This window comes from Balearica regulorum, chromosome Z, assembly GCF_011004875.1.
Source record: "Balearica regulorum gibbericeps isolate bBalReg1 chromosome Z, bBalReg1.pri, whole genome shotgun sequence".
Lineage (NCBI taxonomy): Eukaryota > Metazoa > Chordata > Aves > Gruiformes > Gruidae > Balearica > Balearica regulorum.
This window is the reverse complement of record NC_046220.1, coordinates 60,302,511-60,326,340: the sequence shown is the minus strand read 5'-3', so window position 1 is coordinate 60,326,340 and position 23,830 is coordinate 60,302,511.

Sequence of the window (23,830 nt, the reverse complement as noted above, 5' to 3'; positions counted from 1 at the left end):
CTGCTTCTTCATCCTCAGGGGGAGGACTCCTCTCATCGTTTCCCTGCTCCAGCGTGGGGTCCTTCTCATGGGAGACAGTCCTTCACAAACTTTTCCAATGTGAGTCTCTCCCACAGGCTACAGTCCTTCATGAACTGCTCCAGTGTGGTCTCTCCCACGGGGTGCAGACCTTCAGGAGAAAACTGCTCCAGCATGGGTCCCCCACGGGGTCACAAGCCCTGCCAGCAAACCTCCTCCAGTGTGGGCTCCTCTCTCCATGCGTCCACAGGTCCTGCCAGGAGCTTGCTCCAGCGTGGGCTTCCCACAGGGTCACAGCCTCCTTCAGGTGCCTCCACCTGCTCTGGCATGGGGTCCTCCATGGGCTGCAGGTGGAATCTCTACACCCCCTCATCCTCCCTCCATGGGCTGCAGGGGGACAGCCTGCTTCACCATGGTCTTCACCACGGGCTGCAGGGGGATCTCTGCTCCAGCGCCTGGAGCACCTCCTCCCCCTCCTTCTGCACTGACCTTGGTGTCTGCAGAGTTTCTTACATCTTCTCACTCCTCTCTCTGGCTGCAAAAGCTCTCTCTAACTGTTTTTTTCCCTTCTTAAGTATATTATCACAGAGGTGCTGATTGGCTTGGCCTTGGCCAGCGGCAGGTCCGTCTTGGAGCCGGCTGGCATTGGCTCTATCAGACACAGGGGAAGCTTCTAGCAGCTTCTCACAGAAGCCACCCCTGTAGCCCCCCCACTACCAAAACCTTGCCATGCAAACCCAACACAGTACCTCTTTCAGCCCAGCTGTTAGTGACTCTACAACAATGTTCCTAGCAGAATAAAAACCCAATTCTTCATTACACTGACCTCAGTGGTCTTAGTCTTGTTTGGGATCCAAATATGATAAGATTTGACGTGGTGTCCTACATTGTGAGTCAGCCTGAGTGGCTTTACGCTTATGTACCTCTGTTCAAAACCAAATGCTACTGAAATACTCTCTAGGCCCTGGCTTATCTGATTCTAGCTCTCGAAGAGTTCAGATCCTTAGGTCATGCTCATCATTTCTGAGCAATCATGACTCAGGCAACAGCAAGGGTCCTGCTGAGATCCATCATGTTTTTGCCTCTGGGGAAAGGAACTTGTTCAAACCCCTCTGCATTCTTGCTTCCCCACCACACAGATGACAGCAGTTTTCCAACCAAATAGAAGGACCAGGAGCCAAGAGGGAAAAGCCTCCAGGCGGGGCACTGAGGGAGAAGAACAGCAGCCAGATTTTAGGACGGCAGTAGACCTCTAGGAAATGCCATGGGATTTGTACCCATTTTGAAGAGATAGACAACAGGTGTGGAAAAATGCCAGTCATGAACCACAGTGTTTGGCGGACACTGGGAACTGTGTTTTGTGAGTCTGAGATAAATAAAGAGCATGAAGAGAGTAACATTGAACCACACACCTGGTCAGCTTCAAACAGCAGCATCAAGACGTGGTCTCAGAGACTTGGGAGCTGACTAAATCATAGCCAGTTTTGGAAGTGGGGAGACATAAATCGAAATCTGTGTAGGGGACCATGGGCAGCCAGTGGTGCCAGACATTTTGATAGTCATCTGACTAAAAAGAGGTTTATAAGAAACTAATCCTGTGTACAAACCAGCTGTGATCATAGTATTATGTGACTTATGTTTTTCCCCAGAGGGATAGGCAGTATGTTGGGGGGGGGCGTCTGTGTTAATTTGTGTGTGTGTGTGTTTCTTTCACTCCTCCTGCATTTAAAACACAAAAATGTCTAAAAACAAAGTGGTTATTAGGGCACTTAAGGGATATAAGAGATACTATAACCTCTACCCTCTCTTTCTGGGCAGGAAGATTAAATGCATAAATAATTCATAGAATAGAATCATAGAATGGTTTGGGTTGGAAGGGACCTCACAGACCATCTAGTTCCAACGCCCCTGCCACGGGCAGGGACACCCTCCATTAGACCACGTTGCCCAAAGCCCCATCCAACCTGGCCTTGAACACTTCCAGGGATGGGGCATCCACAGCTTCTCTGGGCAACCTGTTCCAGTGCCTCACCACTCTCACAGTAAAGAATTTCTTCCTAATCTAAAACTACTTCTCCTTCAGCTTAAGGCCATTACCCTTTGTCCTGTCACTATGTGCCCTTGTAAACAGTTCCTTTCCAGCTTTCTTAAGTTAAGCAATGTGATTACAAAGCAATCTCTAAGGATTGGTCCTTTTGCCTGTGTTGAGCTATTTCAGATTGGGAGAACACCACACAAGCAAACTGGAGTATGACAATTTCCTGGTTGTATCATGACGTTTTTGAACTGATTCTTTCTCTGCCTGGTGGGAATATGTCTCAGATTATTAGCAATCTGTAGTAAGAGTAACCCGTAGTAGAAATAACCTACAGATATGCTAATGCAGTTGCTAGCCTGACTATTGGCTTCCTTACTGCCTTTGTTCATTTGCATTATTTCTTTTGGTCCTGCCAGCCTGAAGAGTAGGATTGCCTACCTCATGCATCTGCTTTCACTGGCCCTTCTGCGTTTACCAGTTTAGTAGAAGCATGCACATTTTTGTAGTGTTGTTCTGCTACCACATAGTAACTACTCTTCATGCCATGGTTCCCAAAACACTCTCAGAAGAGGATTTTTTTCCTCCATCTTCCAGCTCATCTCTAGGGCATGCCTATGGAGAAGGAATCCACAAATCGGGGAAAAAACCAATGATTTATCAGTGGTGACTTGGAAATACTTTTTTTTTTCTTTCTCCCTCAAGATCCCTTCATCTGTTGAGGTCTTACCAGAATTAAAACATACTTTGCAGTGTTTAAGTAAATCTGTGGCAAATTCTCCAAGGAGAAAAGTGTATGTGGAGATGTAGGGATGAGTGGAGGAAGAGTTGTCTGAACGGAACAGCTGTCTTCCTTGAAACAGTCTCATGAAATGTACACCAAGTTAAAGCTCTAGGCTTGCTCTAACCTAACCATAGTCAATAAAAGGCAGGGGGTGCTTTCACATATGCAGAACTGCTGAAGTGAACAGGCAGTATAATTTGAGCTGTGATTTGGCTAGTGTATTCTGTATTCTGCCCATCTCATTTTCAGAAGGCGTTGGTTTTGATTACCTCTGTTTTACTGACATTATGTAAACACCTTGGTGCAGATAAGGCCTGGGACAGCTGTAGGGGTGGATAAATTCTGACTGAGAATTGTTGATGGCTCCTGAGGAACTTGAGGCAAGATTTGCCCAAGCAGTAATGCCATTCTCAGTTGTGAGTGGATGCCAAGAGTCAGCATCCAAGAAGTTATTTACTGTCAACAGTGAGATCCTGCCTGCACCACTGAACACTTGCTAATGCTGGGATCTGTCTAATCAGGGTGTCTTTTTAGATTGCAATTGATATTTGCAAAAAACAAAATGGAAATAAATTCTGAGACCTTCAGAGAAGGCTTCTGTGCCAAGCTTTTAGTTCAGTTGAGCAGATAGACATGTGACAGTCATTCAAAACAGTGCTCACTGATGCAAAAAATACATTAACAACTCCAGCATTGTGAAGTAAAAGAGGACTGAAGAACAAAATTTCTAGATCTGAAAAGCTGCTTATTCTAAATAACATTTGTCTTTATTTAATCAAATCTTTATTTTTAGGACCTGTCTCTTTTACCTTTCCTTGAAAATTGGCACTTGTAATAACTAATAAAAGTCATAACTGCTTTAATAGAGAAGAAAATATGATTTGTTTCATCACAACACAGTTTTCCTAAACGGAAAGTGAACTTAATATAAGGTTTCTGCAGTATCACTCTATCTCCCCTTTTTTATTCTGTAATTCTCATTGTAAGTTTATGATATGCTGCTAGTCTGAATTGCTCTATAAGTTGCATGTATGAAATATGGAATTTTGACCATGTTTTCTGACTAATTGTGGAAATTTTAACAAAGAAGTCATGCATTTATTCACTTCTGACCATGAACTGCATTTCAAGCATTTGCCCTGACCATTTAGCTGATCTTTTGGTGTCTGTGATGTGTTCTGGAGTCTCATGCATGTTATATCCATATGTTCTTAATTTATCAGTGATCTAAACAAAATCTGAAAAATTATAACTCTTCTAGTCATCATGATAATGAGATATTGCAGCAGCTGTCTGGTAGGAGTAAAAAGGGGAAAAGATAAACACTTCTAAGGCCATAGCTTTCTTTTTTCTCAGCATGTGCATGAACCTGCCCTATCCCGCTCCACCCCTGTGTGCTGGCCCATAGGTTGGTATAACTGCACAGGGATCACGGGAGACTCATCCAGAAAGAGGCAGAATTTTAACAGGATCAGTTCTCCAGGTTAGTTGATGGCATGCCGGTGTCAATGTAAAAGAGGGAGTGTTTCAAAGACGTGCAAAAGTCCAAGGGCACTGAGCAGGCCGGGCAGTTCATGTGGCAGCAGTCCTGCCTCATGGTTTATGACAATTTAAATAGTGCATGGCATTAGAATTCAAGAGGCAGCATGACAAGTAGAAGGATTTATTATTTTGGCATTGCCTGGTTTGACGGGAACCAATATCTTGCCTGTTGTCGTTTTATGCCGATAAGTTAAAATGAAGCTAAGGGGCTGGGACCATTTACTCAGCTACCAGGAGCCAGGTTCAAACGTAAAAAAAATGTTGCACAAAGGACACCCAGCGTGTAGGAGACCTGTGGAGCTCCTTGCCAAAGGATGCTGGGGATACAGGAAGTTTCCATAAGTTCCCAGTGAGTGAAAACTGGGCAACACTTGGAAGAGAGATCCATTGAGAATTACTAAATAGACAAACCATAACTGACTTGGGAATTTTCCTGAGCTGAGTGTAGTTTGGGGAAATACCATTTATGTTTGTCGTCTTCTGTTTCTTCCCTGTGCATCTGCTTATGGCCACTGTTGGTGCTGGTATCCAGCCTTCCTTTAATAGCATGGTCATTTGCTTCAGCTCTCAGGCTTTTCTGAGATGTAGGTTAAACTTGAGTTAGCCAGTTCTTCGGCTGCTAATATGGCCATGCAGCATTATGGACGTCATTTAGGTTCCACTCTGATGTCCTCCAGTGTTTTTCTGTGTTTATTCCCGCGCACCTGGCAATTTGCTGGTTGAGAGGACTCCTGGAGCAGGTCCGTGCTCTGCAGGGAGAACAATGGCGTCATGCATCAGCAAGTCCCGTGGGCACGGCTGGGCAAGCACAGCTGAATCCCACAGCAGTGGACTGCAGTGAAGCTCACAATTCGAGGGAGGTGCTGGCACTTCTTAACCTGCTTTTGCAGAGCTCCCCACATCATAAGTTATCCGAGGAAAGGTAAGGCAGGTCTGTCCATTCTGCCTTGTGACACACCTTACCACTCGTTTGAGAACAGATACTGTAAATTGCAGCTTGGGGAAGGGAGAATGAGAAAAGCTGAAGGAGAAAGGATATCTGCGTTAGAAACCGGGCATCTTCCTGCTCTCTGACATGGAAGGGATGTGTCTCTCTGGTTTTGAGCATACGTGGTCTTTTCATAGTTTCGATGTCACCTCTCCCTCTAGCTCTAATAAATGCTGTTTTACTGTAGTTCAAGTGGTTTGCAAATGGCTTTTGGGGAATTCCTGCCATCTTTGTCATTGAGGTGAAACGGGACTGCTTTTGTTCTGTTTAGGATTATTTGTTAAAAAGCACAGCGATTGGAACCATTTATGTAATGATTTTATCAGCCGGCTTGTGGTCTAGGATCAGAGCCCAATGTTACAAAGAAATGAGTTTAATGGAAAAAGTATGCTGGTTGGCCAGGACTCTAAAAAAATTATTGGAAACTCCCCATGCTAAGAAAGGACATGAGGGGGAGATCCGTGCAGCCGTGCTGAGTCACGCACGTTCCACACAGCCATCCTGTCTGTTCTTGCAGTGTTTATTCAGTGTGGCAGGATCTAGCCTCATCCCCTCCCCAGCACCTCATCCCTCCCCCACTGTCTGCACGATCAGCGGAAAACCACAAAATCTTTATCAGATCAGATGCAGTTATTTGGCCCATAATTGAGAACCATCACACTATCAAAAAAGCTAGTGTTATGACACAAAATAATTTTATTATTCCATCATTGCCTTTTGAGGGGGGACATCTATTTTTGCAAAATAACTGTTTGTGATCGAATTATTTGATTTGTGATTGGATTGTTTAATTTCTTTTTAAGTTTAATGAACTACATAGCTGCAATTATTATTCACATTTAGAAAAATTGTTATTCTTCTACCTAGCTGAAACTTGTCAAACATTTAAACTCCAGGCACATAACAGCCTCGTCTGACCTAGATGCTGACTATGAAAATGCTTAGTCAATGTGCATTTAGAAGAGAACTGAACAGAACTGTTAAGATTTGCAAGTTATTTGCTGCATGTGCACAGCAGCCACTTTGTTAAAGAGGAAAGACCGTAAGAGGATGGGAGAGACAGAAAAAGATGTTTCCCTCTGCCTTGCTGCAGGGCCATGTAGGAACTTTGCTGCAGCCTCCAGATGACACATTGTCCCTGCTCCCTCCCAAGCTTCCTTTGCAGGTGGCAGGGCAAAGTGATCCTACACAAGACTGTACCCCAACAGCCCTACCCTAATCACCTGAGCACAGCACGGCGGTACAGGAGCCCACCACAAAAGGGGGCGGTTGCTGCAAGGCACAGAATCAGGAAACCTTTCCTTTTCCCCTCTGTCTGCCTAAACCCATTTGGTATCTTTGAGGGATGCACAAGGTAGAAGCACGGTTTGGATTGTTAATCAGCCCCTCATGTTGTGAGGAAGAAGTTAATTCCTTCAGGAAGAGTGAAATATTTTCTTCTGACAATTGTGCTTATTCCAGTTATGCTGGATTGCACCAGTACCAGGCAATTTCCAACCCTTTGGTGGCCAGATGGCTGCTCCTTGCAGTGAGATGCTTCACCCCAAGCCACAGGCATAACAATGCTCAGTAAGAGCCGGTCCTTCACCTGTTTTTAGTGAGGGGAAAATCCTCTTTTTGTGCTGGCCAATTGTTCCCAGTTCCCAGGCGGTAGTGTACTTGGCAGCAGCCAGGACCTCTTACGGAGGGTCCGGGTCCCTGCTCCTGCTGAGGTCCTGGCTCAGTGTCCGCTGTAAGCCCAGGCTTAGCTTCTGCAGGCACAGTTCCTCCTGGATCCCTCCTGCTGCGCTTACGGCAACTAAGTTCCGGATTCTGCCTCTTGCTGAGCAAGAAGCTGTTTTCCCCTTTCCCTCCCTGCCCACTGTGCATTGCTCCAGCAGGATGAGGTCGGAGATCTCCCATCAGATTCCCCCACAGGTGGGCAAAGCTCCCTCGGGCTTGGTCATGAACTTACACCCACCAGGTTCCTTTGCTACATCTAAGTAAATCCTTTTACACTACTGTTAATAATTTTACATTTAAACAATGTAATCTTACCTCTGTATAGTCTTCTAGCAGTCAATGGATGTCTTTTTGCAAAACAGTATGAAAGGCTGAGGTGCGAAAGCAGCAGTTGTTGTATTTTAATTGCGTAAAAATTCTGTGTGGTTGTTACAGGTGCTCCGTGTGTTAGCTATCATCACTGGGTTTGATGGCAATTTAACTAGGAGTGTGGGCGTGAGAATTAAGAAAGTCTAAATGTTCCACAAATGCTTGCTCAACGAAAGCTATATTCCTAGGGTCGCAAAGGTTAATTGCCCATATTTAGTTAACAGATCACTTGATGATGACAGCTTCAACACTGGCTTTATTGCTGTGCATTTTCTGCAAAACTAAACATGATGCTTTTCTACCTGTTTTTGTCTACTGCAGTACCAGGGATTTGAAAGAAAATGTTGGATTTTATTCTCTACACTGTGTTTAGATTTGTTTATGCTCTGGCAGGCAAGCTGGTTGATCTGGTTTTTCTAGGATGGAGTCATTACTTTGTTACCTTTCCTGACCTGGTGAAAGATCTGTCTCTTTTTTTTTGTTGGGTTTTTTTTTTTTTTAATAGCATTATAGCATATATCATGGCCTACACACAAAAGTAATTGAAATATGATTAAATTACCTCTACCTATAGAGATTAAATTACATTTAAAATATGTAATTAAACATTCAGCACAGGTCATAAGAGACTACAGTGAAGTATTGTATGAAGATTTGAAGGATTTATGAGGAATAATTAGGTGGTTCAGGGTGAAGATGTGTTCCAAAGAGCTAATACTTGTGGTATGTGGCTAGTGACTCCCTGCAAGAAGTGTAGCCTTGTTCCTGCCAGCCGCCCACGCTGGGCAGAGCAGCAGGAGGAAGCCCCAGCGAGCTTGGACATGAGTGCTGGTAACCTGTGGGTGAACTGCAGGCTGTCCCTGCCAGAGAAAAATAGCTTCCCTTGGCCTCAATGGGAGTTGTCTGTACACTCTTGTGGAAGGGAGGTCAAGACAATTCGTATGAGTGGAGTCGGGGGACAACATGTCCTGCTGTCTCTGCTCTGTAAGAGCTTGACACCAGAGTAAACAAAAAAACCCAAACACCTGACTGCCAAAAAAAGAAGAGCAGGAAAGACACCATTGCTTTGAAGTGGGATTCCTGCAGGCACAGAGGAAGGCTCAAGTGGAAACTGCTGAGGGGAAGGGAGCAGCCTGTCCCATGCCTAAGAGACATCAGGTGTCTAATCCAGAAAATCCTGTTTATGTTTCGCCATGGGATGTGGCAAAACAAAGTTCTTCCTTGCTCTCAACCTTCTTCTCTCCAAAAGACAATCTACAGAGGAAGAGAAGGAAGAGGCACAGCACTCCCTTTTTACCCATTACCTTAAGGATTGTGAAGATCTAGGATCAATGTGTGAAATGGCTTTCAGCTAATGTATCTCTTTATCCTAAGACAGAGCTCCTACCTCCAAGTTAAAAGATACTGTAGTGCTTGGACATTTTCGTTTTCTCCTACTGAAACTAATCCACTTTGCTTAAAGTACTTAGGTGCATTGGCACACTGGCATTTTGCATCTTGTTTACTAAGTGACCTGGCAGGGTGTGACCTAACACCACAAAATCTTAAAAATTGTGAAATAAAACCACGAAGGGGTGATCTCTGCATTGCTTTCTATATTCTCAGTGCCTACAACAATGAAGTGAACTAGTAACATGCACCAAAACTTCAGAACATTTTCAGGTTCATCCCCAAGAGCATTGAATTCCCCTATTTCATCACTGACTTTGTAACATAATGGCAAACATGACATCCCCACACAGGACGAACATGTCTCAGAGTGCTTGGTTGTGAACCAGTAGAATAATGCTTGCCTTGTGTTTGGGCTTGATAGTTTATGCCTTTTTAACTAATATGTATTTTCCCTTGGGTTTTTTTAGCCTCTCTCTTCAGTTCACAAAACACTACCACATACTAGGCGACTGGAAAAAAATCACATCTGTTGAAAACTAGATAGTGGTAACAACGTGTCTGTAGTCGAGTTAAAAAGAAGGTGTTGACAGTCCCCATCCAGGTTCCTATTACTTTGCAAGTAATAAGCATCAGCTTTTCATTTATTGTCTATAGCTTGAGCCATTTGGCTATACACAGGTCACGTTTTTAAAGGATTTTTATTTCTTCTGGGAAACTCAAGACTTTTTTATTTTAAACAAAAGCTGGATTCTCATGTAACTACGTTCAGCATTAAAACTTTAAGAAAAAAGCAGTAATTACAACCCTCATAATAATGCCTCTTGGATGGCGATTGTCAGCTCTTCAGGGCAAGGATTGCATAGTGGCTTACTCAGTAGGCGCAGTGTTTTTGCTTGAGTTTTCTAGGTGCTATCAAAATACACATTCAGCTCGCTTAAAAGGAAAAACCCAGCCTGAAGTGAAGAAATGAGGAAGGTAGCCTGGAGTGATGCCAGTGTGCGCTGATGCCAACACTGAGCTGTTGGCACAAAAGCTCACTGTGCACGGAACGCAACTGGGATACGTGTTGCTGCGTATACCTTTCTCTTTTCTGTTTTCTGTTCCCCACCCATGTGTAAGTAAGTATTCCTGTTACAGTAAAATGAGTCAGATGATACTATGCCGTATCTTCCCTTGCACAGGGTACAGGATCCCTTCCCCACTGGACAGTGCTAAAAGAAAGGACTTGAGGTCTCTCAATTCACCCAGTGCCTGAAGACACTATCTGCATCTTCTGATGATTTTCAACAGTCAAATACAACTAAACGATCTATGCCGAAAGAGGAGCCGGCGGGGAAGAAGACTGGCCTGGCTGAACAGAGAGCTTTGGCTGGAACTCAGGAGAAAAGAAGAGAGTTTATGACCTTTGGAAGAAGGGGCAGGCAACTCAGGGGCACTAAAAAGATGTCATTAGGCTACACAGGGAGAAAAATCAGAAGGGCCAAAGCCCAGCTAGAACTTAATCTGACTACTGCTGTAAAAGACAGTAAAATATGTTTCTACAAATACATTTACACCAAAAGGTGGGCAATGGAGAATCTCAATTCTTTATTGGATGCAGGGGAAGCACAGTGACAAAGGATGACGAGAAGGCTGAGGTACTTAATGCCTTCTTTGCCTCAGTCTTTAGTAGTAAGACCAGCTGTTCTCTGGATACCCAGCCCCCAGAGCTGGAAGACAGGGATGGGGAGCAGAATGAAGCCCCCATAATCCATAAATGGTTAGTGACCTGCTATGCCACTTAGACACACACGAGTCTATGGGGCCAGATGGGATCCATCCAGTGGTACTGAGAGAGCTGGCAGAAGTGCTCACCCAACCACTTTCCATCATTTGTCAACAGTCCTGGCTAACCGGGGAGGTCCCAGTTGACTGGAAGTTAGCCAATGTGACACCTATCTACAAGAAGGGCTGGAAGGAGGATCTGGGGAATTACAGGCCTGTCAGCCTGAACTTGGTGCCAGGGAAGGTTATGGAGCAGATCATTGTGAGTGCCATCATGAGCACATACAGGACAACCAGGTGATCAGGCCCAGTCAGCATGCGTATATGAAAGGCAGGTCCTGCTTGACCAACCTGATCTCCTTCTATGACAAGGTGACCTACTTAGTGGACGAGTGAAAGGCTGTGGATGTTGTCTACCTGGACTTTACTAAAGCCTTTGGCACTGTTTCCCACAGCATTCTCCGGGAGAAACTTGCTGCTCATGGCTTGGGCAGGCATACTCTTCACTGGGTAAAAAACTGGCTAGATGGCCAGGCCCAAAGAGTTGTGATGAATGGAGTTAAACCCAGTTGGGGGCTGGTCACAAGAGGTGTTCCCCAGGGCTCAGTACTGGGGCCAGTTCTCTTTAATACCTTTATCAATGATCTGGACAAGGGGATCGAGTGCACCCTCAGTAAATTTGCAGACAACACTAAGCTGGGCAGGAGTGTTGATCTGCTGGAGGGTAGGAAGGCTCTACAGAGGGATCTGGACAGGCTGGATCGATGGGCCGAGACCAACTGTACGAGGTTCAACAGGGCTGAGTGCCAGGTCCTGCACTTGGGTCACAACAACCCCAGGCAATGCTACAGGCTTGGGGAAGAGTGGCTGGAAAGCTGCCTGGCAGAAAAGGACTTGGAGGTGTTGGTCGACGGCTGAACATGAGCCAGCAGTGTGCCCAGGTGGCCAAGAAGGCCAACAGCATCCTGGCTTGTATCAGAAACAGTGTGGCCAGCAGGACCAGGGAAGTGATTGTCCCCCTGTACTTGGCTCTGGTGAGGCCGCACCTTGAGCACTGTGTTTAGTGTTGGGCCTCTCACTACAAGACAGACATTGAGGTGCTGGAGTGCATCCAAAGAAGGGCAATGGAGCTGGTGAAGGGTCTAGAGCACAAGTCTTATGAGGAGCTGCTAAGGGAACTGGGGTTGTTCAGCCTGGAGAAAAGGAGGCTGAGGAGAGACCTTACTGCTCTCTACAGCTACCTGACAGGAGGTTGTAGCCAGGTGGGTGTTGGTCTCTTCTGCCAAGTAACAAGCAATAGGACAGGAGGAAACAGCCTCAAGTGGTACCAGGGAGGTTTAGATTGGGTATTAGGAAAAATTTCTTCACTGAAAAGGTTGTCACACATTGGAACAGGCTGCCCAAGGAAGTGATTGAGTCACCGTCCCTGGAGGTCTTTAACAGATGTGTAGATGTGGCGCTTGTCAGCATAGTTTATTGGTGGTCTTGGCAGTGCTAGGTTAACAGTTGGACTCGATCTTAAGGGTCTTTTCCAACCTAAATGATTCTATGATAGGCACTTCTTTTATTTATATTTGTAAATTCTTAGATTTAAAAGAAAAATCTTTTGTAGTTAGTGTTATTCCTCAGAATAGTTTATTGTCTCACTGTTTTTTCATAATGAATGTAAGGTTCCAGTAGACATTAATGGGTAGTTTCCATCATCTGCTTTTCCTGTGGCCCATATATTCTCAATTCATCATAACTATGTTTGAAATAGGGATTGAGAACCTGGCTAATGGGACTTTTTTCCTCTAACTTTCAAGGAATGAAAATGTCATGCTTAATCCTTTATTGGAGTTGGCCTCTAGGGAACTGAGGCTTATGGATTAAGTGGCACACATTGCAGCTATTAATTGCTTTCAAAGGGCTTGAAAAGGATATTTTATTGTGCTTAAATTGGAAGACAGTTGTCTCAAAGTGCTTCACAAAATAAAAATACTAACTTTCAGATAATTCAGAAAAACCTTGCATTACTAAATTCTGATATATGACACGATAAAAATTTTGATGAAATATTTTGGGGGATTTAATGGATTTCATTTCATCATGTGCTTTACCAGAGTGAACAGTTATGACTAGAACTGTTTTTAAAAAAAACAAAAAGGACAGAATTTGGCTGGGAAACATAAGCCTGAATATGATACTTCAGAACAAAAAAAGGAAAAGCATGAACAGTAGCTCCAGTTTATGCATCCAGACCTTGAACAGTCTGTTGTCCTCCCAAAAGTTCAAAAGGACAGTTCCAGTCTTTCAGCATACGGGGTTTTTTTAAAATGCAGTTGATTTCATGCTTGTGAAATGTTGAATCCAAACATAGAGATTAAGAGATTTAATAAGTCTGTTAAGATACTTCACAAGTTTCCCCCCTCCATTTTTTTCCCACCACTATTTTTTAAGCCTGTGGTGTGCTCAGTCTGATTATTGTAGCAGCCACTGGAAGTAGCTGTATTGTAAGAAGAAGCTACAATACAATTACAGTGGGAAAGATGTCTTAGTAATACTATTCACTGTTGTTACAACAAATAGAATAGCAAGACAGAGAAACTAAATGACTAGTTTTTGCTGGCAGACAATCATCAAGAGAGATCAGCATAGTTTGATTCCTCTGTTTGATCACTAACAGCACACAGGAAGGCTGTTACAAACTACTATCGACTTTCTTTTAAGGCAGATGTATTAAGAAAATCTGTGGAACTGATAGTTAATTTGGGTCTGGATCCTACTGCAGCTGGATTTCTCACAATGATGCTTGTACATAAGAGCCTTGGCTAGGCTACAGAGCTGCTCATCAAAAGGGCCGTCTGTACTGACAGTTCTAGTCCTTCCCCCTCTATGCTTCCAAGTCCCAGTTAGCATCATCTCCAGAGTGGAATGCAGAGGAAAAAAAAACCTGATAATCGCTCAGCCATGTCATGCTGTTACAAAAATAAAAGATAAACACGATAGTAGGTGTAGCAAGAAGAGCACAAACTGGGAGATGAACCACATCAATGTATTCAGCATCAACAAACCTCAGCTGGAGTATTGTGCCAGCACCATGTGTCAGGAAAGATATGGATAGAACAGAGACGCTAGGGAAGGAGAATGCAAGATCTAGAGAGCAATCTGTTAAAGACAGTTTGAAAGGTGGGGAATTGTTTAATCTAGAAATGAGAAGACCAGCAGAAATCTTTAAATACACAAAAGATAATAGCAAAAACCAAACAAACAAAAAAAGAAATAAACAGCCCAGCATCAAATGCTGAGCAAGGTTGTGGTGTCTCCATCACTGAAGGTTTCTGGAAATAGGTTAGACAAGCATTGATGAGTCATGATGTAGGGACAGCTGATCCTGTCTTGTGGCAAGCTGTTAGACAAATGCTTTCCTGAAGAGCCTTCCTTCTATCCTGTTTATAGCGACTAGCACATGAACATTATTGTTCCTCTACACTCCCTAATTGCTGAGATGGGCATGTTGCCATGAGATGCCAGGATAGTCTTTGTGAGGTCTATCTGTCTCCTAACTCTTCTTCTGTGCTTCTCGTTGCCATAGAGGATACAGAAATGGAATAGCTGAACCTATCCCTTGGCTATCGCAGGTCTCTACCTCCTGACCCTGCTCAAAGCACATACCTAGCTACGGATCCATTTATTGCCTTGTAGGCAATTAGACATTTCTAAACAAGCTGGGCTCCAGAACCAGGAATCAATATGGATAGAACTAGGGTGACTAAGCATTTTTTAGAGGAAAAGGTTTTCATGCCTATTAACTTTCTTGTGTTACCATACATGTGAGTGATAGCTTTTCTGACTCATTAGGACAACTGCTGTTACACATAGTCTGAGTAAGCAAGCCAGTTATTTTGTACATGTTCTGTGTAACAACACTATTAAAACAGATGAGTTCATTGATATTTGTCTAGACAATAAAATAAGGACAGCATTGTGAATGTGGACTTGCCCCTACAGCATTTGAAGACAGGAGGGCTTCTTAAAAAATTGTACTCCCGTGTGCCTCCTGAGTGCATGATGAAAGAGAAGAAAGAGAACAGGACTCCCCATAACCAGTGTATGGTGACAGTCAAAGAGGGGTCAAACTGTCAACAGTCAAACTGTCCTCTTCAGTTTAGGCATCTTGGTTGCTTCCAGCAACTTCAGTGGGAATGGGCTAAATGATTAAATCTCTCCCATCAGCAGAGGCACACTTGCTTTTTTTGCTTTCACCCTGATTATAGAGGGACTTTGAGATGTGTGCAGGGCACTAAGCTGGGCTCCAACCTGGGGACAGGCTGCCCAGGGTCTGTGCATTTAATTAGGAGCAGAGTCTGTTTGAGGCACCAGTTGAGAAACCTGTAAGAGCTGTGCTTCAGCACATGGGTAAAAGCAGCGCAGACCTTCAGCAGGTAAAAGGCTCTGCAGTCCTGCCTGAGACTGGGGAAAAGAAGGGAAAATCCCTTGAATGCAATAGTGAAAGCTTGTGAAAGGGTGACAATCTCATGGTTATTAATGATTACCATATCCTCTATTTAGATCAAAAGATAAATTTATTTTATGAATTGATAGAGACTGTTTCTCTATTATCAACTTTTCCCCAGACTGCTTATTTGTGGAGTCATAATACAGTGACAATAAACACAGCAAGAATAACATGTGGAAGGAAATAATCTGCAAAACTGCTTAGTGTTTGGACAGTTATGAAATCATGCTTTCTACCTAGCAGTGAATTTTACAGTAGCTATTACAGAGTGAGCACTTGTGACACACTTGGCAATTCTGGTCTGGGTTGTTATGAATCTCACTGAAACTGCAGGGTGTAACAACTTACCTTTAATTAAAGAAACAGTTATACTTGATAGAACTGACTGCTGCACCCTACACAGAAGCCCCTGATAGCAAAACCAAGATACGTGCAAAACTTGTGAGTGGTGACTCCAACAGAAACCTCAGCAACAAAGCCTAGGAAGCTTTTCCGGACTGAACACTGACTACACAACAACAGGAGCTGTGAGCAGAGAAAGAGAGCCCTGCCATTCTCTGTCTAATACCTTCAATCTCTGTGCAATTAAAATTTTTAGTGCAATGAACAGAATTGCCACAGTAAACATTCAACTTCATAATTTGCACCTTTCTATATGAGCTGCTCGCAACGCTCAGTAGGGTCTTAGAATAAGCAGCAAATGTACTGTATGCTGAGAGCTGGTTACAAAACCAGGGCTGTTGTAACAAGCTGCACTGGTCATAGCACAAATCAAGCTGTTCTTTCTATGCTCCATTCAAAACATGTTACAACTATAGTAGCTTGTTGTCCAAGACAACAAGCCAGAGTAAAAAACTCTGAGCAAACTCCTACACAAAGGACAGCAATGCTATTTGTCCCTATTATTCCAAAGCATTTGTTTGACGGGCTTAAGGAGCTACCACCACCTGCAAGGACCCTCACACATGGTATTCCAACTTTGCTTATAAAAGTGAGCTCCAGATGTTTTTTCATGTGACATTTGTTCCCCGTGAACTGTATTGGAGGATCATTCTTAAAAACTTCTTTCCTGTGTTGCGTGCAATCCCATTGCTGCAGAATGTAACTTGTGGTTTGCTAGAGAAGCCCTGGTTTTAGTCTCTGGGGCTGGATGTCTTTATCAGTGCCATTGTAAGAAGTGATTGACTCTGGTTGTGGCTCATAAAACCTCTGGTTTCTGTATTTGAGAAGGAAACACAGGAAATGCCTGCTTGAGAGCGCTGCCGTCACAGTTACGGCAATGGGTTAAAATAAAACTCTGATAAGTAACTTATACATACACATATACATGCTGGGCGTGGGGCTCTCAGGGTGGGGTGAGGTTGCTCTGTAACCCCACGTGCCCACAGGTCCCAGGCCAGCAGAGAGGCTGTGCCAGTGCACTAACCCAAGGGTGATGTCACCCCTAGCTCCATGGTCCCACCCTCCTCATGTGGTTCCTTCCTTCTTCTCCCCCACTATAAGGTCTGATGCAGGTCTTGTTCCTGTTGGGAGAGGACTAAACTTGAGCTGTTTGTACATTGCTCTTGCAGGAAGATGAGATGCTGAGGGAAAGCTGGAGGCAGCTAGGCTTTTTTTCTTGGGCACCGTGACCATACGGGTTATTCTTCAAAGTGAAGTCCTAAATTATCCTATCCAAGGTCGATCACATGGGCAAACCCACACAATTTTAGAGTGAAGAAGCTTGTTTGCTGTCTCATTAAGCTAAGTCCTGTTCCTCTCACCAGAGACAGAAAAATCTTAATGAAGACTTGTAAAACTCAAGACCTATGCCCCGTTTGTGGCACAGGCAAGACTGGCACCTGCCTATTAATGGCAGCAGCAAAAATCTTTGTTCTGCATACGCTAGAGGAAGCCCAGGCTCTGCCTGGCCCAAGTGCCCTCAGGCATGACTCTCCCTGTGCTTGGGGCCAGAGGCTGGGCAAGCTCCTGAGCCCCAGAAAAATGTGAGGCACAGGCTTGCTCGCTATCCACTACAGAGCTTCTACACAGCTGCATGCGAGAGCCCAGGCTGCAGCAGAGAGCTTCAGCCATGGGGACGGAGGAAGGTGAAGGCTGCCTTCATCCTGCCTGCCCCTTCTCCTCCTTCTCAGTTTGGGTGTGCGACTGCGCTCATGAGAGTTGGGCAGGTGGGCGACTGAAGGTGTGGGAGGGCTGGGACAGCCCAGCCCCAGCTGCAGGGGCACCCACTGCCGACCCAGCTGTCCCCAGGGACCTGGGGGCTGCTTGTCCCCAGCCTGAGCTTGGGTGATGCTGGGCTGGCTACACAAAGCTCTCAGCGTAGCTGCAAATTGTCTGCCTGCTCTGCTGAGAAGCATCTCACTAGTTTCGCAAGAATAGATGGGCCTTTCTTTAATGGTTTTGAAAATCATGACAATTACAGAAAATTCGAAATCCCATTTAGATTCCAGTATCACTACCTAGCAACTACAGGTACCTCTCTCTCCTATGAGCACCTGGCTAAGCACGCAAAAGTTTAAAAGAAGACACTATTAATATCTTTGTATAGTTTCCCATATATTCATAAGAGAACTGTAACCATCATTTCTGGGCAATGCTTCTACAGACCTAAGTTTACGCTCAGTGTGAAAAAATAGCACTGAATGGAGAAGTAGCGTCTCCCTGATGCTGCCCTTAGCTGAGTTTGGTTTTTACATGCTAGTCCGGAAGGTGGTTGTGAGGAAAGAAAAAAAAAACCAGAAACAACCAAACATCTTGTTTCATTAGATTACAAAGAGGAAATAATGCAAAGATAAAATATTTTGCTCAAAATAGCAATAGCTTTTGATAACTGATTTTCAGGTTAGGAAATATTTTCACTGCTTTAACAGAACATGTCAGAATTTGTACAGTCTGCTGCACTACTGATCTTAGTTTAGAAACTAAGGTAAGAAATTACAAACCTCGAAATCTACCCAGAATGGTTTAAAGTACCCAAAAGATTGTCGTCTTTTTTTTTTTTTTTTTTTCCCCACCACAATGTATCAGTTGGGCTAACCTTTAGACAAGCCTCTTAAACAGTCTTAACATTTTAAATATAATTTTGAAAGAATTTTCAGGAATAAAACTCAGTATCTCTGATGCAGAGGTATAAAAGCCTTAGAAATACTTTAATTTAACCATTTAATGAAAAATGTCCATACAGTTCACAGCAAATTTACAAATATGTTTCACCTAGTGAATGAAGTGCAGTAAGTCCCTCCTTTCAAAAATTTTTACTAAAGATAATATGCAACTAAAATTAGGAAAAAAAATACTAAAGCAAAGTAAGAGATCTAAGTTGAATTTCAGAGCTTCTGTAAATATTATTTTCAGTGGAAGGAGTACTGTTTTGCTGGTCACTCCTAGCTTGTGTTTGAGTGATAGCAGAAATCTTCAGCATATTTTTCATTTCCTTGAACATTAAAGCTGTGATATCTAACTAGATGTATTATATTCTTTGCTGGGCAGAATTGCATGTACCTCTTAGAGTCAGCAAAGGTGGAGACCAAAAAAAAGTGTGAAAACAAATTGAAAAAAATTCTACAAGTGGCACTGATATACAGGTTTATTCCTTATGTGACCTATAGGACAAGCATGCAAGAAAAATATTCTTGGAATTGTTTTGAAGGAGGAACATTTATTAACACTTGAAGAGGCAGATAAAAAAATGTAAAAGTTTGGGTAGCAAAGTTTTCTCCCTCCCTCTCTCTGCTCTTCCCCATCCAGGACTGAGTTCTCAGTACTATGTGCTTTAGGCAGCTGTAAAGCTATAGCCACATACATGCTATGCAATTACTCCAGTTATGCTACGCAATTACTCCAGTTATGCTACCTGACCTGATTTTTGAACTTAACAAATTTCTCACGTTTTATGGTTACTGGAAAACATGTCAGATGTGAGTGGTATCACTTTACAAATCCACAAGTTTGCTGCAGGCAAGAATGCATCTACTTCTATTTGGCTTTGACACAATATTAATGAGCAACGAAAGATTGGAATAGGCAGTAAAAATTGTTCATTGTAAAAGAGAAAAGAGAATAGAGAATAGGAAAATCACAGGAGTGACAATATTTAAATCGGCGTGTTAAGCTGTAATGAGTAATTGTCTTTACACCCATGTGATTTGAATGTAGTTCCCCAAGGCACCTTGCTGTCTAAGTGGTAAGGAGAACCATGTAGGGTATTGTCTTGCACAAGAAACAAGAAGCACTCAGTGTTTAGGGAGATTTCAGTAAACTGGACATTTTAGTAGGAGGGGGCAGTGACAAAACTCACCCTCTGGACCTGGACGCCTGTTTCTAATTAAGTGCTGTTCTGTGGGAAAGGAAGCAGACTCCCACTGCATGCGCTGAGCAGCATAATTTCCTGTCAGTGGTACCACTGGCTTCTGTACTACCGTATCCCCTTCTAGCAGGTACACAGGGTCCAAGGGAGGCTCCACACCCACTGGAGTATAAACTCAGTATATAGACTTCAGTGTCTGGCTGAAACAGAGGTTTGAAAGGTCTGGTCTTAGCATCCTAAGATCCCATATGGTGATTGGTCTTTCCTGTTTATAAGCCAAAAAATTGAATTATTTAAACATACATATTTAAAAAAAAATACTCTAAGGAGCCAATAATTATAATATATTTATAGATAATCTGGGTCTGAAAGTCTATTAAATTATTTTCCTTTTCTGTGTTTAGATTTCTGAGGGAAGCAGCAGTGTCCTGCCTGCCATCTCTGGCTGAGTCAAAGGGAGCAACATGGCAAGCCAGCGTGAGCAGGCTGCGAGCCCAGGGCAGGACGAGCGGGGAGAGCCCTGAGCCCAGGCCCTGTGGCACTACCTTCGCCGCTGGCTGGGCGCATGCTGCCCCATCCATGGGGGGGGATGAAAAACCATACATGAGAACTTCCTAAGGATTGCCGCCTCTAGAATGTAGTAGTGTGGCACAGAAACCCCTCAAAGACCCTAAATTCCTAGCACAAACCCCAAAACTGTTCAGAGTCAAGGACAGTGACTTTATCAGGCTTAGTACGGAATGAAGATGAATTTGACTCAATGATGTCATTCATTTTTATTTTGGTGAGGGAACACCAAGCCAGATTTTCAGTGTAGGTTGACTGTATCAGCTCTGACTTTGATGGAGTTACATCACTGTGTGCAATGCATTTGAGCTTAGTGCCATGCTTTAAATGTCAGGCCTTGCTTTTGAGGAGAGAGGCTCGTTTGTGTGCTACAGGCACCGCTATTGTAAGGCTGGTGACAGAGAGAGAACAAAAATTTTCCCCCAAAACTTTGCCAAACCTTTTTACAGGTTCTGTTTGAAATAAAGTCAGCCACTTTTCCAACACAATTCCAACACTTTTTCACCTTTCCAAATCCACATGTTTGTTTAGAGGGCTAAGCTGTATTTTGCAGTTCAGCATGATGTTCAGATCTGGTTCCTAATAGTTTCCTCCCCTACAAGGCAAATTACAACAGCCATACATAGTTATTTTAATGCTCTCTAGTGTTGACTTGGATTATAGCATATTATTTGTTCAGCTTCTCCAGCTATTTTAGCTATCACTAAACCATTTCTATAGTACTTGCAAAATGCAAAATGCCATTAGAAAGCACTTATGTGGGTCATTAACTTTAAATGTGTGAGAAGTCTCATTCATTTTTTAATTTGCTCAGCATCTTGCAAGATCAAACTGTGATCAGATAAAAAAAGACTGAAAGGATCAATAAAAAAGGCCTTACCCAGGAATTTGCTTAAATATTGCACCTGGCACACCAGGCCCTTCTCTTTCCTCCCCCAGCTCTTGGAGAGCTCCAAGGCAAAGCCATAGCTGGTGATCTACTAGCTGGCTAGTTTTGCTTTCTGTTTCTGGATCCCATCTCAAGAAAGGAGAGATCCAGTGATCAAGTTTGCCTGATGCTAAACATCATGAACACGCTTTGCAGCCACGCTCACAGTTCTGACTAGGATTCCACTGAATAGGGAGACAGAGCTAACAGCCAGCAGACCATACTTTGTCTGCAGTCAAGCTGCAGGGAGCAGGTTGTAAGGCAGGTGCACGCTTGGCATTAACTGATAGAATGCTTCCAATGTGAACACACCAACCCCTGCAAAATCCTTGCCATGCTAAATTAAGTAAACCTTCCCCTGTGAAATAAGTTACACCAATGACAGCCACTGTATGAGGTGTTTTGCCAACAGAAACCACGCTGTTTAAAAATCTTGCCCTTGCCAATATTGCCACAACATGAAGTTGGCATATCTGGAACATGAGCAAGCTTTCTTGTACATGCTTGGTGCCTGACACCTCTTCATCTCCAAATGTTATTTGGCACAAGTTTGTTAGCTAGCTTAATATAGAAAATGATGCAGCTTAACCTCGACATTATGGGGGGTGGAGAGGGGGAGAGAACAAAGAGGAGAAAATATGGGTGAAACAGCATGTAACATCGCTGGGTTTCATTTCTTTTGGTCAGATTTGTCACTACTTCCCCCTGAAAGAAGTCATCATTCATTTTCTTTCTCAGCTAGCAGTGCAAGGGTGCATCAAGCATGAAGACATGGTTAGCTTTAAGCATGTCAGTCTAAATTGCAGCACTTCTCTGTTTCAGTTTCCTCAAAAGGCTACCACATCGTGCTTTGCTGCCTGGCCAGGCACAGCAGTTATAACCTGTTTTGCAAATGCTGTTTGTACCTGAGGTTGGTTCCATAAACTGCTACTGCTTGGCAGGTCCTACCCTTCTTGCTATCAAATACAGCAGCAAAAGCAGACACTGGGAACTGTAGCACATTCCAACTAACCAGTTGCACAGAAATGCCAAATTCAGCAAGAGCTGAGCTGCCTTTGCCTTGCTAAGAGACACCTCCAGTCATGTAGCAGTTTGCTTATTTTTGCAGGCTGAAGCCTTAACAAAATAGAAACACAAAGCAGAGGTGTGACACCAGCTGTGGGAGCTTAAGAGAAGGAATAACTGTTAATGCTTCATTTGCTATGAAAAGGTGGTATTTCAAGTTTGTTTTAGAAAGCATGCTGTGTGGCAATTGATGTGTTAATCACCTCTCTATATGTAGCAGAAACATGCAAAGCGTTGCAATCAACAGCTCAATGTCTGGGTGGAGACAAGTGGTGTTCCTCAGGGGTCAGTATTGGGACCGGCACTGCTTAACATCTTTGTTGGGGACATGGACAGTGGGATCGAGGGCACCCTCAGCAAGTTTGCCGATGACACCAAGCTGTGTGGTGTGGTCGACACTCTGGAGGGAAGGGATGCCATCCAGAGGGACCGTGACAGGCTGGAGAGGTGGGCCTGTGCGACCCGCATGAAGTTCAACAAGGCCAAGTGCAAGGTCCTGCACGTGGGTCGGGGCAATCCCAAGCACAACTATAGGCTGGGGGGAGAATGGATTGAAAGCAGCCCTGAGGAGAAGGACTTGGGAGTGTTGGTGGGTGAGAAGCTCAACATAAGCTGGCAATGTGCACTCAAGAAAGCCACTTCTTGTGCAGCCAAGAAAGCCAACTGTGTCCTGGGCTCCATCAAAAGCAGTGTGACCAGCAAGTCAAGGGAGGGGATTCTCCCTCTGTACTCCACTCTTGTGCGACCCCACCTGGAGTACTGCATTCAGCTCTGGGTTCCCCAGTACAAGAAAGACATCGAGCCATTGGAGCAAGTCCAGAGGAGGCCACGATGATGAGGAGAGGGCTGGAGCACCTCTCCTATGAAGACAGGCTGAGAGAGTTGGGATTGTTCAGCCTGGAGAAGGCTCCAAGGAGACCTTATTGCAGTCTTCCAGTACCTGAAGGCAGCCTACAGAAAAGCTGGAGAGGGACTGTTTACAAGGGCACGTAGTGACAGGACGAAGGGTAATGGGTTTAAACTAAAAGAGGGTAGATTTAGATTAGATGTTAGGAAGAAATTCTTCCCTGTGAGGGTGGTGAGGCACTGGAACAGGTTGCCCAGGGAAGCTGTGGATGCCCCCCTCCCTGGAAGTGTTCAAGGGAAGGTTGGATGGGGCTTTGGGCAACCTGGTCTAGTGGAGGATGTCCCTGCACATGGCAGAGGCGTTGGAACTAGATGGTCTTTAAGATCCCTTCCAACCCTAAACATTCTATGATTCTATGATGATTCTATGATTTGCAAACTCGCAAGAAGCTTGCTAGAAGCACCTGCAGAGCATCAATATGAGTAGGATGCCTACGCGTGTATCATTAAATGGTTAAGTCTGTTAAGGAAGAGACGCAAACCAACAAGAGATCATGGTTAGAAAGGCATTTCTTAACATCACACTGTATGCAGAAATACTAGGTTTCTTATCACTTTTGCTGGACTGAAGACAGCTTTTATCCATTGCTGTACTGGTAGATTCCTATGGTAAATCCTATATGAACCAAATTCCTACTTAATTTGATTTCTATTTTTGTGTACAGTCCTATTACCTACACACTCATTTCTAAAACTGAATTCCTGTTATTTGGCTTTAGCATCCCTTGCAGTAAAAGAATGCTACATAGAGTGAAGTTAGCGATTGGGCTCTATACCACAGCAATTTCAGTAGATGTGGACACAATGTGAAATATAAAAAACATCCAGACTTGGCAGGGATAAAGGATATTTCCAAGTCGTAAACACGTACATGATAATTAACCATGTGCACAAGAGCACACATTTGCCAACTTGTGCTGGCTTTGGCTGGGAGAGTTAATTTCCT